The following is a 15,468-nucleotide window of genomic DNA, read 5'->3' as shown; positions in this document are numbered from 1 at the left end:
ATGACATTATACGGTGTATTTTTATCAGGTCAAATCACTTTTAAAGGAAGATCATATTACTTAAATATATATGTCAAAGGTTAGTCCATTTATACATTGGAGATTATTACGGTGGTTTTATAGCGCAGTGAATATCCTTTGATTACAATTCTGTGTGCTGCAGGGTTTGCATTCTTCACTGGGCACCGTGCCACTCGATTCTGCTTACGAAAGCTATTCTTGGGCACTTTATCTCTGCCTGTGTGCAGATGGTGGACCCATTCTCTCTTCGTCTTTGGTCCCACTGTGTTGAAATTCTTTGACATGGCATTTCCTTCATGCAGATGGCATTAGCAGGAAGGAAACATCACGTTGACATCAGCCCTATTCCCCCCACGCTGCTTCAGTTCCCTGCTGCAAATTCTTCAACACCTTCCTGAGCTCTTTGGATGCACGGAAGACGTCAGAGAACTGTGTTTTTAATGCAAGTCTTTGTGGCAGCGTCTTGGAGTCCTTCTGTCGTAAGTTTTCTCCAATACATTCCTTTGGCCCCAAAGGGGCGCATTCATAGTTTTGTAGCTATATGGGCGTTTAGAAATATAAGCTTCTAGTTTCATTAACGTGACCTGGTAATCTCTTTGCTGTTTTCTGCTTATTACAACCTCAAATATATATATATATATATATATATATATATATATATATATATATATATATATATATATTAATCTTTAACTTTATTAACCTTGGTTAAAACAAGCTGAACAGTTGGTATTGTATGCATAAATCAGTATTAAGTGTATGAAACATTGAATCTCATTTTCCCCTTTTTCTCCCTGAGTAAGTGGAATGGTACCTTTTTACACCTTCGCTGCCACAGAGGCCTGCAACGTATTACTCTGCAGGGCGTTGCAGAGGAGAGATTAATGGGAAAATAAGAGCGTAGATAAGGGGCGGCCAACTCCAGTCCTAAAGGGCAGCCAACAGGTCAGGTTTTCTGGATATCCCTGCTTCAGCACAGGTGGTGCAGCCAACGACTGAGCCACTGATTGAGCCACCCGTACTGAAGCAGGGATATCGTGAAAACCTGACCTGTTGGTGGCCCCTGGAGGACTGGCTTAGATGTAATTAACAAATGGACATTGAGGCCTACACAAGTATCATCTAGAGATGTGTATGGGCGCATGTAAATATCTCTGATTAAATCTTCTGATCATCCATACAATTCTATAACGACTTACTGGTTTAAGCCTAGACATGTGCCCTGCTACAGCCTCTAAGTCTGGGTACAAATCCGGCTTTGTTTAAGCGTTTGTGGGTCGGGGATGCAGGCGCAAACTTTTTGCTGTCATTTTGTATTAGATGGGCGCATACAACACGCCGCAAAGCTACGTACAAAACAATGCACTGCAAACTTCTCTGACAACAAATGTTTTAATACTTCAGCTTGCCACTTTAAGCCGCATGCATGGGTATTGCGACTGCGCGCGTGGCGCGATCAAAATACAGTGCCCCTATGAGGCTGTCCTTAGAGCGCACGACCGCGATGAAAAGCGCCGGCACTCGCGATGCGCGAGGAAACTAATATATTTGTTACTGTCGCGTGATGGCTGGGGTCACACGAGCGGTTTGCCCAATGAGGGCGAACCAGCTCTGTGATGTCACGGCCACGCCCGCAACACGCCCCCTCGTCGTGTCCATAGCATAAATCGCTCCAGCTAGAGGCGTGCGTGAAGCCACGCAGACGGTCGTGCGCATGCAACCCCCCCATGGACACTGCCTTAGGCAGCTTGGAGAAGCAAGACGAAGCGAATGCAGCACAAAGTCGGCAACCCACTTAAGGACAGCTTTTTGGTCCCTTTGGATTCCTCAGCCTGAAGATACTTTCATAACCAAGTACCATAAACCTCAATATCTACCTACTCCGCTAGCGTTGCTAAGGCATGAGCCAATTATTTATTGGAAAATATAGGGTGGCACGGGAGTTTATGGTGCTTATTAATTACTGTGATCTGATATCTTTCTCAAAAGTGATTACCCACTTAAACAAGGCCAGAATCATCCAGCCGTTCTCTCTGGGAGGACCTGACATCACTGTGAAAAAATGATTTATCCACCAAGGAGGAAAAACAAAAGACAATTGGGCAGCGCAACAGCACCAAAAATTATGCACACAATAAAATACAAATAAAAAAAACCCACTAGAACTAATTACTCCTCTCCAGCGTTCCATTCAGCTATAATTCTACAGTCAATTAGTATTCCGCTTAATTGTATAATTAATGAACGTATAAATTAAATTCATAGTTTACTTCTACCAGTAAATGACTTGTTTGAATAGCTTTCCATGTGAAGGGAAGGAAGTGCTGTGTGTGACACATCGGACTGTACACACATGTGCCAAATGGCTTCTGAAATATGCAAGTTCAAGTGTTTCTAATTGCGAGACAATTGGACCATTTGTTTTAGTTAAGGCTGAGCACGGATTAAGCGACACGATAGAACACAGTTGTGTCACTGCGAGATACAGTAGCTATACAATTATTGCTGGGCGGTGGAGGTTATTGATCATAGCACGATGCTTTGTTCTTTTGCTCCTTCACAACGCAACCTGCTTCTTTGAAGAGACTGAAACTTATGGTCTGGCAACAGTTAATATTAACTCAGCCATAACATTCCTGATAAGACTCGGGGAATTTTTCGGTGTACGCTGAAGCGGGCGTTCGGACCATTTTTCGGACGGAGATCTCCATTGAAGTCTTAGTGGAATTTTAACCGGAGAACGACCTGAACAGCCACTTTGGCATGTATAGAATTACCCCCTCGACTGATATATACTAAGTGGTGCTATGCGTAGTATGCTTTTCAGCGCCGGACTCTTATCCAGACTCTTATCCAGACTCTTCAGTGCAGTGGAAGATAGAGTTATTTGCTCAGATAGTGCCTCACCAGTCTTTGGGGCCTATTCTGTAAAGTGTGATAAGCACAGATTAAAGTCAATGGGGCAGTCATGTGTTAGCACGTTATCTGTACTTATTCCCACTTTACAGAGTAAGGGCCTTTATCTCTGACCCAAGATAAGGACCAAGGGTGGACCAGGCTCAACCTGTTCTGTTTCCTTCCAGTCTACAACACACAGTGACCTGGGATATGTTACCCACATTAGTGTTGCTGATTCTTTCTCTCCTTTTGATAGAGGTTGCTGCCTGAATTCCCTATAACTATTATTAAATAGTGTTGAATAGACTATAAATATGACATAGCCAAGGAGGGCCCCAAGCACCCCCTGCACCCCTGCACCCCTGCACCCCCAACAATCATAAACCTCAATAAAGACACCAAACATGACATTATGGAAACAACAACCTGTAGGTTATATGAGGCCGCGCCAAAATGAATATACAACTGAAGAAACTAGTTAAATTAAAACTGCAGCCTATGGCTATGGCGCCAGTGCGATCATTGCGCGAGTGACGGGGTGCCTGGCAGCGCTCGTTCCCTGCATCAGAGCTATCTGATGGACTACAGGCAACTCGTGATGGGGAGGTGTGGTAGGGGCGCGGCCATGACGTCACGTGGCTGGTTTGCCCTCATTGGCTGAACTGCCAGCGTGACGTGGCCAAAGCTTGGCCGCCACGCCAAAAGACAAAAATCTTGTATTTTAGTCAAGGCGGTCGCACATCGCGCTGTGTGCACACACACTGACTGGGGCCTGCCCCATAGAGGGCTGTGTGTTGTGTGGGTTACTCATGCTGTCACGTGCGCAGCCGTGGTCCCCGAAGACGATGCCGTAGCCTCATGTGAGGTCCCCTCCACGATTACCTGGTGTGAGACCTCAGCCAGGTAATGGGTAAGTACTACCTACAACGTCTATGCTAAACCAACTGGGGGAGGCAAGAAGTATGGATGCATTCAAATAAATGGGTCTGCAGCGCAGGGGGCGTTGACACCCGTGCCTTAGTGCAGTAGGCTCCGTGCATTATTATTATGTAAACTAAAGGAGTAATAACTAAACAGATGACTAGTTTAGGTGAGACATGAGGAGGTAAATTAACATTAAAAGACGTCACAGGGAATTAGGGCTTTATCTCAAACAGTGGCCTTCAACGCCAGTCCTCATCTGCCCCTACCCCTCCCGCCCCCCCCCCCCCACAACTGGTCAGGTTTTAAGGATATCCCTGCTTCAGCATAGATGTCTCAATCAGTCTCTGATTCAGCACAGGTGGCTCAATCACTCAGTCTTTTTACTGAGCCACTCATTGAGCCACCTGTGCTGAAACGGAGATATCCTTAAAAACTGACCTGCTGGGGGGTCTTCAGGGCTGGAGCTGAGCCCCTCTGTACTCCTTTATAGAGCAGTTCTTCATACTCGCATATGGCATTTTCACATTTGTTAATTTAGCCACTGCATCATTTGCTGGCCTTTGCCAAAACGACCCTCTGTAGAAGGTCAGGGGTCCAGAATTCCAGACTTTTAACCTTTTGCAACGGCCTAACTCCATGGCACCAATATCTTCCGGCCAGGATTCATTTTGATAAGAAGGATACTGGAATTGACAGGAAATCAATGCTGGAAAATCTTTGCCTCTGTAGTGGAACACTCAGCGATGTTCTGGGCAAAGGGAAGATGGTTTTTTTTTGGAGAAATTTCATCAAAAAAGGCAGATTAAAGGACGTTCAGGTCAAAGGAAATCCCGACTTGTGCAGACAGAACAAACAAGTTAAAAGAGCGTCTTTATGTGAAATGTTCCGAAGCCAGCAGCAGCGCTCTGCTTTTAACTTCTCAATGCAATTATTAGCTTGTCGAGACCGTAGACTAAGTCAGATCACAGGTACCTGCAGTTTATTGTAATTTAGGCTTCTGCAGGAGTACGAGTGCATTAAATTTTAAAGGGAAACTTCAGGGATAAGGAGCAGCTCAGTGGGTAAAGACACTGACTGGCACTGAGTGTGGAGCAGGGGAACCTGGGAGAAGGAGCGGCTCAGTGAGTAAAGACACTGACTGGCACTGAGTGTGGAGCAGGGGAACCTGGTTCAGTTCCCGGTGTCAGCTCCTTGTGACCTTGGGCAAGTCACTTTATCTCCCTGTGCCTCAGGCACCAAAAACATAGATTGTAAGCTCCACGGGGCAGGGACCTGTGCTTGCAAAATGTCTCTGTAAAACGCTTCGTAACACTAGCAGCGCTATACAAGAACATGCTATAATTATTATTATTAGTTTAAATAAGTATTGAAATACATTCTGGGTTTTTTACGGCAATAACTTCCCACTAAATTATAAAGGCACGGTTTCCATGCACAGTACCTTGTATTGAGAGAAACCCCTTCTTCTAAGTTTTGGCTTTGTTTTGCTTCTTGGTATCACACACCCTTCTCATTACACCACCAAAACAGTAGATGATGTAGCCTGCCAATCACTGACTCCTGTACCCTGACCCCAGAGCTCTGTTATGGACCTACCGAGGTGCTAACTTAAAGGAACAATCCATGCCGTTTTTTATTTTATTTATTTTTTATTTTTTATAACTTGTATTTTATTGAAATAATTGTGCATGAAATACAATAAGACATACATTGCATAGTTGTTTTGTGTATCACAATAAATTAAACACAATCATTAGGACATATTGTACTGTATAAATCGGGGGTTCCACGACTTTTCGCGCCCTACAGAGCCGTGGAGAACGGGGTAAAACCGGGATTGGGGATAACGGGGGAGAGAGAAAAAAAGAGGGGGGGGGTGGGGTAGCAGAAGGAGGATTAGGGGTTGGGAAAGGGGATGGGGAGGGATGATATCTATTAATAGATTTTGGTACCACTGAGTCAAGTAGATTATTCCAACTGTCAGCAGCAATACGTGGGTACGAGCTCATGACCGATGTGAGAGATGGAATATTTTGGGGTCTTTGTAGTCACCCACTCCTAGGGGAGAACGCATCTATCACTATCATTGCCAAATTGTGTTACGCTCAACCCCGGGTATGTCTGTCTGTGCCAACCATGGCAACCAGACTTTTAGATCATTGTCACCATTTTTATTTTAACAGGATTGAAGCAGGGGGTCTCGGGATCTCAACCCCGTTCATTTCAGCTATGGGGACCCCCCCTGCCTTTGGAAATACTTCCAATGGATGTGCCGGTATCTCCTGCAGTTTTCTGGAGTTTAAAGCTCCCGCATCACATGGGCCAATAGGAAGCCGCACCGGATGACATGACGGCTTCCTATTGGCCGGCGGGGGGAGGGGGGGTTGCGTGGGAGCTTTGGAAAAGCAGCCATATTGTGAACCCTGATATGGCTACCGGCGCCCCCTAAAGAGGTAAGTATCTCTGGAAGTAGAGATTCCCCAAACCTGAAATAATGGAGGTCAGCTCCGGAGACACCCTGCTTCAAACCTGTAATAAAAAATGAAGAAAGAAAAACCCCATGGATTACCTCTTAAAGTTAAAGCCTTTGTAAATGTTAACCGTATCTTCAAAGTTCAATAACGTAGTGTTAAGTGCAGTGGGAGATTTTCCATTATGCCCGTGCCTAGGGCGGCAAAATTTGGGGGCGGCATATGCATTTGCCGCACTCTCGGGCCTATCGGACCTACTGGGAAGGCGCTTACATGTGTCCTGCCGCCTCCTCGCGGCCACTATCCCGCTCCTTTGGAATCCCCGGGTCAAATGACGCCGCGGACGGCACCAACGTGACATCACATGGCATCTCGTTGCCATGGCAACGGGGCGTCGCGACGTCAAATGACAAGTTGATGCTGCGTTTCCATGGCAACGCGCCTCCGTGCGATGTCACGTTGGTGACGTCCATTTTGACGCTGGGATTCCAAAGGAGCCGGAGGGGGCGAGCAGAAAGGAGGCGGCCAACACAGGTAAGTCCCATGGGGCGGCGTATTTTGCAATCCACCGCTGATTAAGTGCTGGGCATTGCGGTAATTATTACTGACATCAATGTTAATACGGGCATACCCCGCATTAACGTACGCAATGGGTCCAGAGCATGTACGTAAAGCGAAAATGCACTTAAAGTGAAGCACTACCTTTTTTCACTTGGGGAGAGGCAGGGAGCCGGTATTGCTGTTGAGAACTTGCCTGTGTCCTACTCACAGGCGCATGCGCGAGCTGCCGTTTTCCAATTGGGCGAGGGGAATCAGCGCGTCACACAACTACGGCGGTCCGTAGGGCTGAATTGTCCGTACTTGTGAAGCGAGCGTACGCACACAGGGGAATGGCGCAATATTGTAAATATGTCCTTACTCGCGAGGGTCCGTAAAGTGAAGGTCCGTATAGCGGGGTATGCCTGTATTTATGCAAAAGTAGCATTTCCCCCTCACAACGCATATCCACAGTGGCCCGTTGCAGCTAACGCAAGGATTTAACAACGCGTTGGTTAAATCATAGCGAAACGCACATCCAGAGCATGAAATAGCGCTTTCATAGGGTCTGGATGGGAGTAACAGCACAGTGGTGTATTATTAAACGAACATACCGTTATTTACGCGTTATATCGCTCTCCTCAATCTTTTTTAACGTTAGTTAAACACCCCTTCAGAATCTGAATAAAAGTAACGCCACAAATACGTAAGATATGCCTAACGCCATATTATCTGTAGTTAAAGCGAGGTAGTGCTAACGTAACAAGACGCCACGCCTATGCTAACAGTCATTATTTTTACATATCATTCGCTTTGTGTACATGCGCTAACCGCAACGTCCCCTATTTATTTTGATAATGGTACGGAATTAGGCCGGAGGTAACCGACTTCTGCGGACCCCGAGCCAGAGAGGTCAGCACATTTAGAGACACAAGAATTTTTCCAATCTGATTCACCTTAGAAATAATATAAGTTCCTTCCATGGCTTCTGGGTCATATTAATGATTGGAGGATCGAAACAAAAACAAAGTGGTCTCCCGTCCGGAAAGGTCGGTGCCAAGGTAACCTGTCAGATAGTGCCATGTACCGAGCTTTGTACGGCTGATCTCGCAAGGTTAAATCACAAGTGGAAAACAGGGAGGTCACGCACAGCTTGCTCACAGCTTCACTAATGCAAACCTTGTGTCATTCCAATTATTTATAAGCTCCCTACTGGCTTCTGACGGCACTGAATTTTTAACAGTGTTATATCCTTTGTATTATAAGAATGAACCTGCCCTCTTTCGGCCTGTTTATTATACAACCCAATCTTAATCAGTGAATATTATTATTATTAATTTTAAAAAAAATTGAAAACATTTTTCTCCATGTTCCACGCATTAAATTTTTTAAAAAAATGCACAGAAAATGTTGATCAAAATTAGTCTGTTGACTCTTTCAAGCCAACGCAGAACATCAAAGTACCTAATGTATCCTGCTTGGGACTCTCAATTATTAATACCACTTTTTGGATCCAAAGGAGGTGTCAATTCAACCATTAACTCTTTGGCAGCCAGACGGGGCTGCACAATATTGCCCTAAAGCAATCCGAGTGTCAAGGGTTAAACATATATATGAGAAATGAGAAAATGTGTTGGAGCAACAGGAAGAAGAGAGGTTGTAACCGCAACACCTGGAAGATCATTGGTGAGACCTTCATCCAGCTGCAGATCCAAAAGGGCTCAAGATGATGTTGATATATATCCTGCTAGACAATGAAAGATATATTTTATTTTCAGACTTACTAACGAAGTCCGGGATTTACTAAGCTCCTACACGGCTTGATGAAGTCGGTGGCACTTAACGTGGGATCAAGCTGCTATAGTCTTTATCCCAGTTTAATGAACCTCCCTGTAATCAGCACAGAATGTATGCTCATACTGTATGTAGCTAAGCTATAAACTAAAGAATCTCTTTGCAGGCAGAGCCCTTACTTACATGCTTTTAAATGTGGCTGATTTCCATTTACCTTGCTATGGGGCTTTGTAAATAGTGAACTTGTTTACATAGACGGATAACTTTAATATTCTTCCTGAGCTTTTGTTCTTCAAACTCCTAAAGTTGTGTCTGCAACTTTGTCCATCCATTAAAGAGAGAGGATCAGCAAAACTCAAACTTCTCCCCAACCAAAGTCTAGTGGGAATCTGAACACCTCCTACGGGCAGCCTGACTATGAAAGAGTTAAGATTCTGCTCTCTGCCGAGTACAGAGGGCCGGTAGTACATTATTTATTTTCGGCTTCAAATATACATGATCAGCGACTTACCTAAAAGTGCCGCGTGCATTTGTGATGGAGCGTTCTCTTATCAGATGTATGGAGGGGAATTTGAGATGCAGCTGCTAAGTTCTGAAAAGGAACAGAGAGAGAGAACAAAATCAAAGATAGGCGAGCCAGGCACAGAAACATTCTGAAAACTCTGCTGCTGTTTGCGAGATCAAGTTCTTTTACGGCTGCATAGTAATTAAAGTTGCCTATCAAAGAAATCTGAGTTTTTTTTAACCTCTTCAACGCCACACAGGTGGGCAAGACATAGCTTGAGGAAGCATCAGTTCCTCTATCGGTGTTTTCTAACCCAAGGTTCCACGATGAGTCGAGAAATTTGATGTCCTCTTTTCCCATCTGGACGCATTTTTTGGGTTATTGCCACATCGTTCCTATAATTAAAACGTCATTGATACTCATTCATGGCTGGTTGTAAAAGTGACCTCTAACGAAGAGAGCAGATTTGCTAAAAACTCATTAGCGAGTCAGGTCATGGTTTTTGAGCTTCGTCCTGCTTGGTAATTAATGGCCTGTGCGGAAGACCTCGGAGGTCTCTCTCACAATGAATTTTCCTCATTAGCTGCTCTCAATGAAATACACTTTGCATGGACCCAACGCTCGGAGTTCATTTATATTAGTCATTCCTGTCGACAAGTAGCAGTTTTTGGTCATTATTGGACTTGTAACAGTATCCAGGGGTCTTATTTCTCTCTGTGTTGTATTTCACTGACCAGTAAATGAGTTTAATTATAAATAGATCTTAAATATAGACTCTGGTTCCATTGGGACTCAACACCATTATTCTTGTAACCGTCTTCTTGTGCTGGGAAATATTTGTATTAACACAGTGGGTTCAATCTATCAAGAAAATACTCTGGGCTAATGCAAAAATAATAAATAAATAAAATTCCGTCCGCAACGTGACATGTTTATTAAGAGTACTTCCATGTGGTAGAATTTGGCGTGTTTCTGGCGTAATTTTTTTTTTACTTGCGTCACCCAACGCAGAAAACCGTGAAGGAAAGTAACGCAAGCCGCACATTCCTTAATACGTACGCCGCTGATACGCAAATGTAACCCCGTCCTAACTCCTCCCACGCACTCCATCAATCCCGCGTCGCAGACAGACGCAGACATCCCTGAAAATGGCGCAGGTAGATTTGAGCGAGATCTGCGTGTAAATAAAGATGGTGCTTTGATACACAGAACCCAGTAACTTCTCCCAGAAGGAAAACATGGAATAAAGAAAATGAACTACAAACAAATACAAACAGAGCCCAGTGCTACATCCAATGGCAAAAATACACAGTGAAATACCTATATATCTCTTGAATAAAAGGGTCATTTAGTTTAACACTTTGGCCAAAGCATTGTAAGCCTGTGAGCTACTCCAAGGCATGACCATAATTTACAGGTCCTAACACTGATTAAAATTCTTAATAACCTGTACAATAATAGGAAGAATGATCATAATTGATCTGTCATAATCAGCTGCATGGTTCTAAATGTGATGGAAATTCTTATTTACCTGGACAATACCAGGAAGAATACTCTGTATTAGATCTGTCGCAATCAGCTGCATGCAAAGACCTGTGCATATGGGACGAGCGTTAAACCTGGGAGGGGGGGACCAACCTCCCAAACAGCAGAGACCCTTTTATTCAAGAGATATATAGGTATTTCACTGTGTATTTTAGCCATTGGATGTAGCACTGAGCTCTGCTTGTGTTTGTTTGTAGTACATATTGCCATGCACAGTAGCACTCCTTCTTGACACACACACACACACACACACACACACACACACACACACACACACACACACACACACACACACACACACACACACACACACACACACACACACACACACACACACACACACACACACACACACACACACACACACACACACACACACACACACACACACACTCTATCACAGAGGTGTACCTAGAGGAGGTGCAGAAGATCCCTGATGTAGGTGCACTGCATACCTTTACGGTCAGGGGTGAAAAAATGTATATATAAAAAACACTTTATTAATTAATTCAATTGTAATTAAAAACGGTGTACACCCTCTAATAGGGTGTACGTCTAATAGCTAGAGTGACTCAGTGTCAATGTACGTTGTATTAATATTCAGTGTATCCAGTAGCCAGGTAGTGCTGTTTAATGGAGATGTAAGTCTCCTATGGGAGCAGCGTGTACCAGAGAGATTCATATATATATGTGGGGCTTATATGAGCTTACTGGGTATGTGTGTGTATGATAAAGAAAATGAATACAGGAGAATTAAATGGGAATAACATTAATTAGGGAAAGAGTTCGGACACCTATCGATTTGCAGTATACAGCATAGCATTATGGTTCTTATCTCAGCTAAATATCAGGCTGTATTTCAACATGCCTCTTTGTGTTTCCAACAATGTCTCTGTGTTTGACTGAGGGCTTCATAAAGGAAAATGACTGAAAAAGGGCTGAAAACATTATTTTAAAACAGGTGCTGCATTTTAGAACTAGGAGACGGTTCACTGACAGCTGGTTGATGCCTCGGTGTAAATAACAGCAGATATATCTGCCTGCCGTTTTCTACACTTAATAATAATTATGTTGAATAATTTCTTTCTGAAAAAAAAAAAAAAAACCCGACATAAATATCAATTAAAATAAAAAAAAAGAAAGAAAGAAAGTGCTGTCTGCAAAATAATTATACACTCAGAAAATCAACAAAAAAAATAATTATTTGGCAAACTCAAAAGTGACAGATTGAGCTAAAAATCAGCAATGCTTCTTTTAATGAAACATATGTAAGGATTGATGTCGTTTGGTGCCACATTTGCTCACTTCTGTTAAGCTATTTTGACTCTCTATGCTTTTTGGGGTTTACGCATCAAAGCATTTTTTCCTTTTTTTTTGTCTCGTTTTTTTTTTTACTGCGTTTTTTTTTGCGCCAACTCAGATCTGGAGTTGAAAAGGAGGGAAGTGAAAATGTCATATATGAACACTCACTGATTTTTGGGGTGCGTCCAAGTGTAAAATGACCGACTTTGATAGCCTATCCCACGGGTGCTTAACTCCAGTCCTCAAGACCCCCCAACAAGTCAGGTTTTTGGGATATGTCCACTTCAGCACAGGTGGCTCAATCGGTCCCTGCTTCAGCACAAGTGGCTCAATCAGTCCCTGATTCAGCACAGGTGGCTCAATCAGTCTCTGATTCAGCACAGGTGAGTCACCTGTGCTGAAGCTGGGGTATCCTTAAAACCTGCCCTGTTGGGGGCTGGAGTTGAGCACCCCTGCCTTATCCACTTAAACCCCAAAGACGGCAGGCCTTTGCGGAGGCAAGGAGTTGGGAGGTCTGGTGGTTGCCATGGTTACTGGAGAGCAAGAGACTTGCGGCTTACCTGTTAACTAAATAAACATGAAATGCAGACATAAGACAAACATGTATTCACACGTTTGCACTTTGGGTGGCAGTACTGTAGTAGATAGTATTTCAGTTAAAGGGATTGCGCCATCACTGGGAAGTTCAGTTGACAATCTGAATTTGACAGAGAACGCTGGCCAATGAGGAGTGAGGGCTTTGCGCAGAGATGTGTGTGTCCAGTCAGCTAGACCCAGGGAGTATGAAACATTGCCCCCTTCTGGACAAACACATATCTTTCTTTTTAACCTGTTGTAATATGTACAGCTCAACTCCGTTATAGCGTGATCCGCTAAAACGCGGATCCGCAATAACGCGGTGTGATCGTGGCATCCGGTTTTTTTTAAAGCTTTATTGCTGACGGACGGACACACACAATACTCCCCTGCACATCACATCCCATCCCTCTGCCTGCACATCACCCCACCAGCCTGCACATCACATCCCATCCCGCTGCCTTCAAATAACCCCCCCCAGCCTGCACATCACCACCCCCCAGCCGGCACATCACATCCCCCTGCCTGCACATCACCCCCCCCCCAGCCTGCACATCACCCCCCTTCCTGCACATCACCCCCCAGCATGCACATCACATCCCCCTTCCTGCACATCACCCCCTGCCCATCACATCACATCCCCCTGCCTGCACATCACCCCTGGACCCAGAGAGTATGAAACATTGCCCCCTTCTGGACAAACACATATCTTTCTTTTTAATCCAGTTGTAATATATACAGCTCAACTCCGTTGTAGCGTGATCCACTAAAACGCGGATCCGCCTATAACGTGGTGTGAGTGTGGTGCCCATTTTTTTAAAGCTTTATTGCTGATGGACGGACACACACAATACTCCCCTGCACATCACATCCCATCCCTCTGCCTGCACATCACCTCCCCAGCCTGCACATCACATCACATCCCGCTGCCTTCAAATCACCCCCCAGCCTGCACATCACCACCCCCCAGCCTGCACATCACCTCCCAGCCTGCACATCACATCCCCCTGTCTGCACATCACCCCCTTCCTGCACATCACCCCCCCTTCCTGCACATCACCCCCCAGCCAGCACATAACCCCCCCAGCATGCACATCACATCCCCCTGCATGCACATCGCATCCCATCTCCCATGCCCATCACATCCCCTTGCCTGCCCATCACCCCCCACCAGCCTACACAACACCCCCCCTTTACATCACATCCCACCCCCCCTGCCCATCACATCCCACCCCCCCTGCCCATCACATCCCCCCTTCCTGCACATCACCACACACACACACACACACACACACACACACACACACACACACACACACACACACACACACACACACACACACACACACACACACACACACACACACACACACCTTTCCCCCTCCCTCCCTGTACCTCTGCTGGGGGGGAGCTGAGAATGGAGCTGGTTCCTGGCTGGGACACACACAGACAGCTGACATACCGGCACAGGCTGCGTGAGATTTTCCCCCACTTCCCCCCCTCTCGCATACTCACACTGCACACAGTCTCCTGCACTGCATGGTTAAGTGCTGCTGTGGGGGGGGTGGCGGGGCAGGGGTGGGGGCTGCTGCTGTGGGGGGCTGCTGCTGCGACGGGTGGACTGCGAGGACTGCGTTATTATGGGTTTCAGCTGTATATGGATCTAACTGTACATCCACATATTGTGGATTCACTAGCTGATTTAACCGTGCATTCACACACAGCAAATTCCACAAGTGGAAATTTGGTTAGTACACTGACCGCAGAACATATTGGGTTTCGACATTCTCAATTTGCACGAAAATCAACATATTTCCCATATCATTCAAACTTCATAGAAACTTTCTACACAGTGGTTTTAAATGATCTTGAACAGTTGTGTCTAAATAGTACTACAATAGTGAAGACAAATTTGTCTAAGGAAGAACAATGGGCCCTTAAGAACATCAGGGACAATTGGGATCTCATTGTTGGGCAGGCCGATAAGGGGGGGGGGGGGGGTGGGGGCAATTGCCCTGCAGGATAGAACAGACTATCTTTTGGAGGCTGATCGTCTCCTGCAGGACACTTCCTCCTACTGTACACTAGACCCAGTAATTGAATACCAATTGGAGTTCAAAAATCTCCTTTTGGAAGCACAAACAGCAGGCATTATTACGACGTCAGAATTCAAGTTCCTATATATTAAATATCCAAGAATACCGTTTTATTTTACCACATTCCGAAATTTACATAAGAATACCAGTAATCATCCAGGGAGGCCCATAGTATCGGGGCTGGAGTTGATGATGTCCAACAAATCCCAGTATGTCGACTATTTTTTACAACCATTTCACCAAGTTAAAATCATACATTAGGGACACGTTGCACGTCATCGACTCCACCTCTGATATCATTTGGAAATATAAGTTTTGTTGGGCTACATGGGATGTATCCTCATTATACCCTTGTATAGACCACACCAAGGGGATCAATGCTGTAGATTATATTTTACAACTGGATTACAAGTTACATCCATCACAAAGGAGGTTCATTCTATCATGCATCACGTTTATCCAATTATTTTATCCATGTTGATCCAATTATTGGTCATCATTTACTCCTCCAAGCTCCTATTGTCTTTAAAAAGGCAAGAAGAATTGCATCTATGCTTGCCCCAAGCAAGCTTACACCAATTAATGAGGTTAGTGTAACAGCTAATAAGAGTAAAGGTAATTTTTGGCTGCGGAAGAAGTCGATGCTTAACCTGTAAACATCTAAGAAAAACAAATATATTGAAATCATTTTCAAATGGAACAACACATGAAATGAATGGAAAAATAAATTGCCTAACAACTTCTGTGGTGTATCTAGTTTCGTGCCAATGCGGCCTACAATATGTTGGGCGAACATCAA

The 15,468-nt window shown here is 44.7% G+C and overlaps 1 long non-coding RNA gene across 2 annotated transcripts in view; it reads right to left on the bottom strand.

Moving 5' to 3' along the window:
• Positions 1-9,506, bottom strand: part of LOC142466967 (uncharacterized) — a 34,174-nt gene extending 24,668 nt beyond the window's left edge. For both annotated transcript variants that reach the window (XR_012788278.1, XR_012788279.1), the window contains exons 1-2: positions 9,392-9,506; positions 9,157-9,237 (exon numbers count right to left, since the gene is read on the bottom strand). This is a non-coding gene — a long non-coding RNA (uncharacterized LOC142466967). The remainder of the gene's footprint in view (positions 1-9,156; positions 9,238-9,391) is intronic.
• Between the last annotated feature and the right edge of the window lie 5,962 nt (positions 9,507-15,468).

The sequence above is a fragment of the Ascaphus truei genome, chromosome 15, assembly GCF_040206685.1.
Source record: "Ascaphus truei isolate aAscTru1 chromosome 15, aAscTru1.hap1, whole genome shotgun sequence".
In the NCBI taxonomy this organism is placed as follows: Eukaryota; Metazoa; Chordata; class Amphibia; order Anura; family Ascaphidae; genus Ascaphus; species Ascaphus truei.
Note: the sequence above shows the minus strand (reverse complement) of the source record. Positions and strands in the feature narration are given on the sequence as shown.